Source organism: Balaenoptera physalus, assembly GCF_965194825.1.
Source record: "Balaenoptera physalus genome assembly, chromosome: 4".
NCBI classification, from domain to species: domain Eukaryota; kingdom Metazoa; phylum Chordata; class Mammalia; order Artiodactyla; family Balaenopteridae; genus Balaenoptera; species Balaenoptera physalus.
Window position 1 is genome coordinate 143882730 of NC_138891.1, and position 11060 is coordinate 143893789.

Sequence of the window (11060 nt, forward strand, 5' to 3'; positions counted from 1 at the left end):
CCCACCACAGGCTTCTCCAGACATCAGGGCACAGGAAGCGCCAGGGGAAGGTGAGGGGTGCAGACTCTGCCCTCCAAACCACCTGTGCCCTGTGCCCCGAGCAGCCCCTGCTGCTCAGCACATATTAAAATACCTTCCATTCATACCGGGTTCGACGCTTACAAATCAAGTATTAACCTAAGTAATGTTGGGAATGAAACAGTAAAACCGAATCAGCCCCTCGGCCACTGCGGGGCTGGGTGGTGGGGTACCTCGGCCGGGCGGAGGGTGAAGACGGAAATGGGTGTCCCAGAAAGTGGGCTGTTCGGGATCTGGTTAAGCAAGGTCTACCCACACTCAAGGAGCGGACCTTCCACAAAATAGATACTAGGGCAGCATGAATGATTAAGTCCATGTTAGAATTATGCTTGTGACAGATGGAGACGTGGGTTGGAACACAAATTCTCCATGTATGTTCCTTTTATCCATTTGGATTTTTGAAGTATGTGAATTTATTACTTACTCAAAAATAAGATTTTAAATCTTTGGGAAAAAATTTTTAAAGAAAGAAGCAACTCCTTCTACCAAATGAGGCTGAAGCTATTTCTTCTGTTGACCCCGCCTGCTGAATCCCCAGCTGAGCAGGGATGTAACGGATGGAACAAATCAGGGACAGAATATGGCCAGGCACAGCCGTGCCAGTCTAACGTCTAAAACAGGCAACCTGGCAAACACATTAAAGGGGCAAACTTGGGCAGCCTGGAGAGAAGCTTCTTTGTGCTTTCTTAGGTGGTCGAGGCCGACCGACCACCTGCATCCCCTTGACAAGAGCTGCCTCCAGGCTCTGAGGGCCACGGAGCGGCTTCCTGGACCACCACACTCTGTCCTGGGATGCCAGCCCTGCCCCGGAGCGGGACCAGCCCTCGAGGGATGGAGTCCGACCTGTCACCTGGGCTCCCCCAGTCCTTTTTTCTCTCTTTTAAGCACTGGCGTTAAAACCTTACAAAATCCAAACTAATCAGAGCCCAGGTTACAAGTATATCTTGATGTTTTTAGTTCATCAGAAGCCTTGCCAAGGTTTTTAAAGTATGGGGCTTAAAATACATCATCCGCTGCTCCGAGCCAGCTGGGGGAAGCCAAAGGAAAACACCGTCTCCCTCGGAACATATGGCAAGTCGCTGCTGCCGGAATAGGGAGAAATCAGGAAAGAAAGGATGCTCTGGCACAAAAGTAAAATGTGGGTTTATTGCAGGGAAATAGACAAAGCTTCATGCCACCAAATGCTGTTTTCAGAGCGATTTTTTTTTTTTTAAAGCTGAGATTTCTTTTTTTTAAATTAATTTATTTTTGTCTACACTGGGTCTTTGTTGCTGCGTGCGGGCTTTCTCTAGTTGTGGCAAGCGGGAGCTACTCTTCATTGCGATGCACGGGCCTCTCATCGCGGTGGCTTCTCTTGTTGCAGAGCACGGGCTCTAGGGGCGCGGGCTCAGTAGTTGTGGCTCACAGGCTTAGTTGCTCCTCAGCACGTGGGACCTTCCTGGATCAGGGCTCGAGCCCGTATCTCCTGCATTGGCAGGCGGATTCTTAACCACTGCGCCACGAGGGAAGCCCTTTCAGAGAGAATTGTTAAATGATAGAGTTGATGAAAAAAAGAAAGGGGGAAAGGCATTGCTGAAACCTCACGTGGGTGCTGGGGACCCGACCGTCCTACCTGAGATGGCGACCGGAAGGGAGGGAGATGGATCTGGATAGAGTTAACATGTGCACACTGCACAGCAGGGTTCGTGGGCAGGACGAGCTCCAGCCTGGGCCTCATGGTCCTCCAAGCAGATCCTTTTCTTTCTTTTTTTTTTAAAATGTATTTTATTGAAGTATAGTTGATTTACAATGTTGTGTTAATTTCTGCTGTACAGCAAAGTGACTCAGTTACACTTATATACACATCCTTTTTCATATTCTTTTCCATGATGGTTTATCCCAGGAGATTGGATATAGTTCCCTGTGCTCTACAGCAGGACCTTGTTGTTTATCCATTTGAAATGTAATGGTTAAGCAGGTCCTTTTCTGGCTCGTGGCTTTCAGTTCCCACCTTCCCCCTTCTCACCGTGCCACCGGGTCCTTTAAAGCATCGTGATGGCATCAGCAGGTGTACTGCTGCAAACGAAGGTCACCTGCACGCAGGGGACAGCTTAAAGAGCTTGTGGTGCTTGAACCATATTTAATGTTTATTTTTCAGCATCTTTGGATGTCCCCTGTATTTCTGCTCAGTCTTTTGGTTATTTAATCTAAAACGCATGATTCTCTTTTCCACACTTTTAGCATTCCTGGGGTTTCCACCTCGCTCTCCTCCTTTCACTGAATGTTAGACTTGTTATTGTAATTAAGGATTTGACAACACAGAAGGAGGAAATTTTATGCAGTGTCACTGGGTAGTCAACGTTTTACTACTGGAGTTGGAGCGTCCTTAGGAAAATATGTGTGCAACAAAAGACTGTTGGTGGTGTAACTGTAGAGGTATTAGGTTAATATATAATGCATAAGTCTGTGTCATGGATCGTTTTTATTCATCATAAAATTTTCAAATGACTCGAGGAGGTGTGGCCCTCGCAGCTGTTCCCCCGCGCTAACGGCCTCGGGCTCTGACTCAGAGAGGAGTTCTGTGCCAAAGCACCTGGCAGCCACCACAGTTCTTGGGATACTCCCAGGGAGGCGATGACTCGTTGTCAGCAGGGGTGAGGATGACAAACCAATAAAAGGCTGCGTGGGGAGGACCTGGTGACGATAGAAGTCTGGGGCCCTGGCGTGTGAAGAGGCTGTTTTGACCCCAAAATGCTTACCGTTGATTTACTTAAATCAGTTTCTACTTACGAAGTCTGATTTTTGCCCCCTGGAGCAGATAGGAGAGGCCTGTGAACACGAGTCCGAGGACAGAGCTGCATGTGGAGAGCGGATCCCCCAGCCTGACGCCCGCGTGCCCCTCACCCGGCGGTGCACAGTGTCTGTCTGAAGTCCGACCGTGCAGCCCTCGAGATGCCCTGAGGCTGCTGCCTCTAGGGCCGAGCTGCTCAAACTTGACCCCATAGGAATCGCCCAAGGGCGCCAGTGACTCCTGGGCCCAGGGTGGGAGCTGTGGGGACAAAACAAACGAGAGTGGAGATTGATTTTATTCAGGCTGCTAAGGTAAGGGGATGCCCAAGATCAGAGCGTCTCAGCGGAGGGGGCCTGCCTCGGGCTTTACAGGCAGGGCCGTCGAGAGAGGGCTCAGTGCGCTGAACGGAAATGTTTGTCTCTGTGTCCAGCTGGTTTCACAGGGACAAATCTAAGCTCAGCTCACCCTTCACAAGACAAAGAACGGGACATTGGAGGGCCTGTGTGTAAAAGGGCATCTTCTGCGAGTCCTGCGGGAGTCGTGAGGAAGCGCGGACTTATCTAAGTCGTGTGGGGCAGGAGGGTTTCCTGGGGCTCAGCACCAATAATTCGCACTTTAGACAAACGCTCAGTGACTGAGAGGCAGGTGGGACTGGACCAGACGTTGAGAAACTCCGCTCTGGAGCGTCTGAGAGATGCGGGAGGGCCCGTGTTGCCCTGGTAACACCTTCGACATCTCCTGGTCCTGTGATAACCTGAGACACCGGGGTGCAGGTATCGCGGCCTCTCCAGCGTTTGCTGCTGTCGGCCCGTGAGGAGGGTCTCCCCCATCGGACACTGGGGAGACCCCAGGCCCACGATGGAGGAGGGGCCACCCCGTCCCCGCCGCACAGAAGGTCTGCCAGCCTAGGGTACCTGCCCCCTGCCCTCTGTCCTCAGTGCCCTTTGCGGGCCTGTCCCCTCTCACCCCAACCTGGTCGGACCGGAACCACCGGGCTTCCCCACCATGACCCTCAGTGCTGGGCGGACGGCGGCGGCTCCCACAGGGCCTAGGCTGCTTTCTGCTGCCCCTCCCTGTCCCCAGCGGGACACAGTCCCAGTCATCTGAGGACACTTCCTGCAGGCACTGGCTGCGAGCTGGGGCCAAGGGACGAGGCACCGCTGGTTCCCCCCATGGGGTCATGGAGAGCTGAGAGCCCCCAGAGGGAGGGCAGGGGAGGGGCGGTCCCAGAACCGGGGAGGCAGGCGAATGCATGGGGCTGTGACAGCGGGCGAGGACCCTGCACCCATGGTGACCCAGGCATGACCCCTCGCTCTCCGCAGACCCTCTGCCTTCTGAAGGTGCCCACGTCGGCCAGCCCACCGGGAGCCAGAGGAGGATCCTGGGGGCAGCCAGTGCGATGGTCCCTCAGGGCACAGAGCAGGAGGGGGCAGGGGGAGGGCTGGGGGCGGGGGCAGCATCCCCGCCTTCCCTGCGGGAACCAGGCCGGCCTCCCTCCTTCTCCCCTGAAAAGGGCACCTCTTCCAGGGCACAGCGAGAGCCCATGCGGACACTGGGGGTGTTTTCATTTATCGGCGTCTACATTTTTGTTTGCTTCTATATGTGAGCTTTCAACGATGTGTGTTATTCGATAATAAAATCTAATACAACTGGTCCGTTCCCAAACATACACGAAGCAGCGACAGGGGGAAACGTTAGGGCAGCTGGCCCATCCCTGACCCATCCCCGGGCTTGCGTTTGGGCTGGAGGTACTGCCTCCTCTTAGGGGGTGGCCCCCAGGCCCCCGAGGTGCTATGTTGAGACCTGGGGGTGGTCGCAGGACTGATCTGGACCAGGTACCTGGGCCCAAGGTGAGTGGGCTGGGGGTGAGCGGTACGACTCTGACACCAACTCCGGGGCCAGTGCAGACCCTGCAGGTGGAGGACATGGTCCCCCCACAAGACCGTCCTCACTCCCGACACCAGCTGCACTTTGGGGGTTCCAGGCTCCTCGTGCTTCTGACCAACTGGCTACAAATTTGGGGGTTCCCAGCACCCCCTCCAGTTCCATCGGTCACCAGAATGACTCACGGAACTCAGGAAAGCAGGTCCCGATGACTACAGGTGAGGTCCGGGAGGGCCCTCGGGTGCGCCCTCCGCCCATCAGCACAGCCACGTGAGTCGCCGATCCAGACGCCCATCTGAGAGTTTCCAGCGCATGGAGTTCCTAGGGGTTTGTTACATACGCATGATTGAACCACTGATCTTGTGATTGAATCCAGTTTCCAGCCCCCCCTCCCCTCCCTGGAGGTCAGAGGTCAGCCTGATGTCACTCCACACCAGGTCCCCACCCTCTAAACCCTTGTCTTTCTGGCACGATGGGCCCCCCCCCCAACCTGAAGCTCTCAAGGGGCCATGGTTAGTCACCTCATTAGCATAAACTCAGGTGTGGTCTGAGGGGTGGAGCAGAAACCGGAGACAAAGACGCCAAATTCTTGTTGTACAACAGCTGCCCAGGGGGTGCCTCGAGGCGCCAAGGAAACTCCTGAACTGGCCATCTCGCCTCTGGGAGCTGCCCTGGAAGCCCCACCCCTGTGGGGAGGCCAGAGCGGGGGATGCGTCTGGCAATGTTTCCTCGATGCCCCGGCATCCAAAGCTCAACAGAAAACCCCAGACACGCAAGATGTCTTGGCGGGAGATGGTGTTTGCTGTCATTCTCCTCGCAGGAACGTTGGAGCTGCCAGTGCAACAACAAAAATAAGTATTTTTAGGGTTGCAGTTAAACAAAAGGTCACACATTTATTCTTTATGACTCCATATGTTTGGAATTTAAATAACATTCTTCTGAGTAAATGTAATTCGGGGCATTTAGCTTCCTAGTTATTCTTTAGAGGGACTCTGATTTTTACTTTCAGGAAGTAAGCTCTTAATTTATTTAAATAGTTGTGGGCTGAGATAAATCTATCCATGTGACGGATCTGGTTGAAGACCTCTGTCCCAGCTGACACTGTGTCGTGGGTGACATGCTCTCTACATGACCGAGTCAATCTGTGTGTGGGATGGCTGCGTCAGTTTGCAGGAGCACAGTTAGGACGGAGGGAAGTTGGCTTCCGGTACCTACCTTCCCCCACAGACTCAGTGTATCATTCTGGGTGATACTTTTCAGTGCTTCTATTTTCCCATAAAGTGGAATTATTAACACTTGCAGCCTACTGCAGTGAAATAGCATGATGTCTGAGATTTGCTTTAAACTATGTAAGGGGAAAAAAGGATGGGAAATAGATGAAACAAGATTGGCAAAATATTGACAGATGAATGAATAAAGAAGATGTGGTGTATATATATAATGGAATACTACTCAGCCATAAAAAAGAATGAAATAATGCCATTTGCAGCAACATGGATGAACCTAGAGATTATCATACTAAGTGAAGTAAGTCAGAAAAAGAAGGACAAATACCATATGCTATCACTTATATGTGGAATCTAAAAAATGATACAAGTGAACTTATTTACAAAACAGAAATAGACTCACAGACATAGAAAACAAACTTATGGTTACCAAAGAGGAAAGGGTGGGGAAGGGATAAATTAGGAGGTTGGGATGAACAGATACACACTACTGTATATAAAATAGATAAACAACAAGGACCTACTGTACAGCACAGGGAACTATATTCTATAACTTGCGATAAACCATAATGGAAAAGAATCTGAAAGAGAATATATATATATGTATAACTGACTCACTTTCCTGTACACCAGAAACAAACACAACATTGTAAATCAACTATACTTCAGGGAATTCCCTGGTGGTCGGTCCAGTGGTTAACACTCCACGCTTCCACTGCAGGGGGCATGGGTTCGATCCCTGGTAGGGGAACTAAGATCCTGCAAGCTGCATGGAGTGGCCAGAAAAAAAGAAAAGAGAAAAACCTGCAATACAGAGTTGTTTGTTTGGGGAAAAAAAGAGAAAGTCGTTAAAAAAGATTGGCAAAATGTTGATAATCTTACAACTGAATGATGAGTCCACACAGGTTCATGATACTCTTCCCTCTACTTTTGTGCATGCAAAAAATTTTGTGAATTTTTGTGAAAATTTCCCAAATGAAAAGGTTAAAAAGATAAGAAACACCTGCCCCTGTGTACCGCACATGAGCTGTCCTTAGAGCACCTTGTATCCCTTGGAGAAGGATGCCTCGTAAATACAAGACCGAGTCACTACTCCGTGGCCCTCAAATTAATTGCATCACACCTTGAGGTATTGTTGACGAGGAGACAGAAAATAGATCAGACCCCACGGGAAGCATGGCCACGAAAGAGGAAGACAAAACTTTCAAAGCATCGGATGCTACGAGGGAAGAGCTCGTCTTCAACTGACAAACTGGAAGGCCATCTGGGCAAATCGTTGACGTGGGAGGTGCATTTGCAATACATCAAAAATATGTTTCCCGGTCGCTGACAGTTTATTTCTGGAGTTCCATAAGTGTAACATTTCCGATCTCGTAAATGATAAATAATAAATGTTTATTTATAAATCACTGGTTCCCAGAGGCGGATGAGCACACAGAATAAAAACAAGCTGCAGAAGCTGGTTAATTCCCACCAGCCTGACTCACGGTGGGGATTCACGAGCCCGCGGGAGAGGCCAGTACACCCAGGAAACTGTGTTCATCACAACACCAAGGCTACCGAGCGTGGTCGGCGAGGCACGTCCTTGCAGATCAACAAACCTGCCCCTGCTTGGAAAGATGCATGTTTGAGAAGATGTCGTTGGCTTCTTGCAAACCCCTGGGCTTTCTGTGATAGGAGACAGAGCATCAGCAAAGATTGGTGCAAAAAAAAACCCTGAAAGGAAAAGAACGCCTCACGGTTCTATCAAGAGCACCCCTCCTGGGTCAGGGTGTGCGTTAGTCTGTGTGAGCTGCCGAACTGGCTGCCGGAGGCGGAAGCAGTTTATTCTTCCAGGCCTGGGTGACAGGGACCCACAGCTGTTTCGAGAAATGATAATCGTGGAGAAAGGTGACGTGGCTCTTGCTGAAAATGAGCCAAAAATGTCCCCCAAATTACTCTGTAACTCAAGGCCTCCCTAATTTTTTAAAACAGCTAACGTGTCTTTGGGAATGCAGGATGGCTGAGGATTGGAACTAGGCAGGAGTGGAAGCTTATCTGAGTTAGCAAACCCTTTGGCCATGAGATAATAAGATGGTGTAGATAAGCTTATAGCGGAATCAGAATAAGTAAGAAATGCTTTTTTAAAGGCTTTGAAAACTTTTACATACAATTGGCAAAAGCTTAGCTAATTTTAAGCGATTCCACCCCATTGTTAAACAAGCCTTCTGAATCCTTACTAGGGAAGCGTTTGTGTTCTTTGTTCACTCTGAAGGCAGTAAAAGAGGACGCCCAGTTAGTTAAGCCCTGAAGAGCACTGGCTGGGATGAGGGCCCGGCCCCGGCTTCGTGGTCCTTCGGGGCTGCTGAGAGCCCTCAACTGGTCCAGACAGTTTTCTTCCCATAAAAGGACCCAGGGTTTCCTTCCAGGTCTCTAATTACATGAGCACTTTCTGTTTTCCGGTAACAAATCTATTCTTTAATCTTTTCCACTGATCCTGACTAATATTTGCACATAAGAAAAGTGCATTTATTTGCATGATCTAAAAGTGCATTTACATAGCACAGGGAGATCAGCTTGGTGCCTTGTGACCACCTAGAGGGGTGGGATAGGGAGGGTGGGAGGGAGACACAAGAGGGAGGAGATATGGGGATATATGTATATGTATAGCTGATTCACTTTGTTATAAAGCAGAAACTAACACACCATTGTAAAGCAATTACACTCCAACAAAGATGTTAAAAAAATAAAGTAAAAAAAAATAAATAAAAGTGCATTTAGATAATGTCATACATGGTGACGCGGCCAAACAAGAGGCCACGGGCAGTGAGAGGGCGGCACAGCCCCTGAGGGCGGCAAGCTGTCCGCCAGCCCACCACCCAGCCAGGCTTGGTCCTTTCTTTTCTTCTCATTGAAAATATGTTGTAGAAACAGCAGCTCTGTTCTCTGATGTCTCAAGAGATGGTAAACATTCATTTCAGCAAGATCAGGAAAAGAGCCAAGAATGAGGGGGCAAGAAGAAAAAGAAACATTTTTTCATTTTAATGCTCCTTTTTGTGCTAATTTCGTGCGGTCCCGAGGGCAGGAGGACAGCGTGCCAGCCCCGCCTCCCTCTCTCCTTGAGCCTCCATCATCAGCCTCCCCAGATGAGCCGCAGAGACCCCAGGCCCTGCAAAGGCCAGTGCAGCCGGCCGGCGGGCAGGGGTGGGAGAGGGGCCCGCAGCCAGGCCACCATCTCTCTGTCCCCCCTCATCCTCTCTACCCACCTCCCCCACCGCTCCTCCTCGGCCAGGTGGGCAGCCAGAGCCCCTCCAGGCAGGAGGGCACCCTTCCCAAGGACACTGATGGCTGTGGGCAGAGAGGAAGCAGGACTTGAAAGCACGTCTTCTGAGGCTGAACCTCAGCTGTATCATCCCTGTAGGAAGAACCTGGACCTGAGCCTTCCAGGGTCCTCCCACGGCCGCCTTGCCATCCACGGTAGGGAAGGACGAAATGGTGCAGCAAGTAAATGAAGCCTACCTGTTCTCGTGGTGGCCTCAACGTGCCATTCTAAGGGCCTAAATAGAGACAGAAAGGGGTACTGTCTTACTCAGGGGTCTGCAGAGAATCAGAACCAATAGGATGGAGAGATAGATAGATAGATAGATAGAGACATACAGACACACACATAGAGAGAGACAGACACAGAGACAGAGAGAGATTAATTTTAAGGAAGTGGCTCATGCCACGTGGGTGCTGGCAAGCCTGAAGTCTGCAGGCAGGTTGGCAGGCTGGAAATTCTGGTAAGCAGTCGGCTGGGAGAACTCCTCCCTCCTCAGGGAAGCTCAGTGCCTCTCTAAAGGCCTTCAGCTGGTCGGATGAGGCCCACCGCATTACGAGGATGCTCGGCTTTACTCCAAGTCAGCTGATTCAAACGTTAATCGCACCTGACAAATACCTTCACAGCCAACATCTAGACGGGTATTTGACCACACAACTGGGCACCCCAGCACAGCCACGCTGACACAGGAAACTAACCACCCCAGGTGCCGAAGCCCAGGAAATCCTGTCCTGACCCAACGCAGCTGAGCCCACGCCCAGTGCCCAGTGCCAGCCGCACACACTGGGTCATCTCACAGCTCTTGCCTCTGTCTTCCTCCGGCCTGAGTGCGTTGCCTCTCTCTTTTAAAATAAAGCACGATTGGGCTTCCCTGGTGGCGCGGTGCTTAAGAATCCGCCTGCCAATGCAGGGGACACGGGTTCGAGCCCTGGTCCGGGAAGATCCCACATGCCGCGGAGCAACTAAGTCCATGCGCCACAGCTACTGAGCCTGCACTCTAGAGCCCGCAAGCCACAACTACTGAGCCCGCGTGCTGCAACTACTGAGCCCGCGTGCCTAGAGCCCGTGCCCTGCAACAAGAGAAGCCACTGCAATAAGAAGCCCGCGCACCGCAACAAAGAGTAGCTCCTGCTCGCCACAACTAGAGAAAGCCCACGCGTAGCAACAAAGACCCAACGCAGCTAAAAGTAAATTAAAAATAAAAATAAATAAATAAAGCAAAAGTATTATTCAGCCTTAAAAGGAAGGAAATTCTGACCCATGCCACAACACAGATGAACCCTGAGGACACCATGCCCAGGGACATAAACCAGTCACCAAAAGATGCGTCCACTCAGACGAGGCCCCCGAGAGGCAGAGACACAAGGCAGAACTGTGACCCCCAGGGGCTGGGGGGTGTGCGGGGAGCTGCCCTTCCAGGGCCCAGAGCCTCAGCTTTGCAAGACGACGGAGCGCTCTGGATGGGCGGTGATGGCAGGACTACAGCGCGTGTGCGCCAGGCCACTGACCTGGACGCCTGCAAACAGTCGGAAAGGCAAACCTTGTGTTTTGCGTCTTGTACCCAAGTGTGTAATACGGTTTCCAAATATTGGGGGTTTCCCGTTAGCTCTCTGTTACTGATCTGTAGTGTAGTTCCATTGTGGTGGGAGGACGGGCTTTGTACGTCTGGAATCCTTTTAAATTCCCGGACGCCCGAGCGCACTTGCTGGCTTGCTCCGTCCTGCTGTTGTTGCCGTGTTTCCACTGCTCAGTGACCTCCTCAGCAAAGGGTCTCTTACAGGATTACAGAATCGAGTGATTTGCA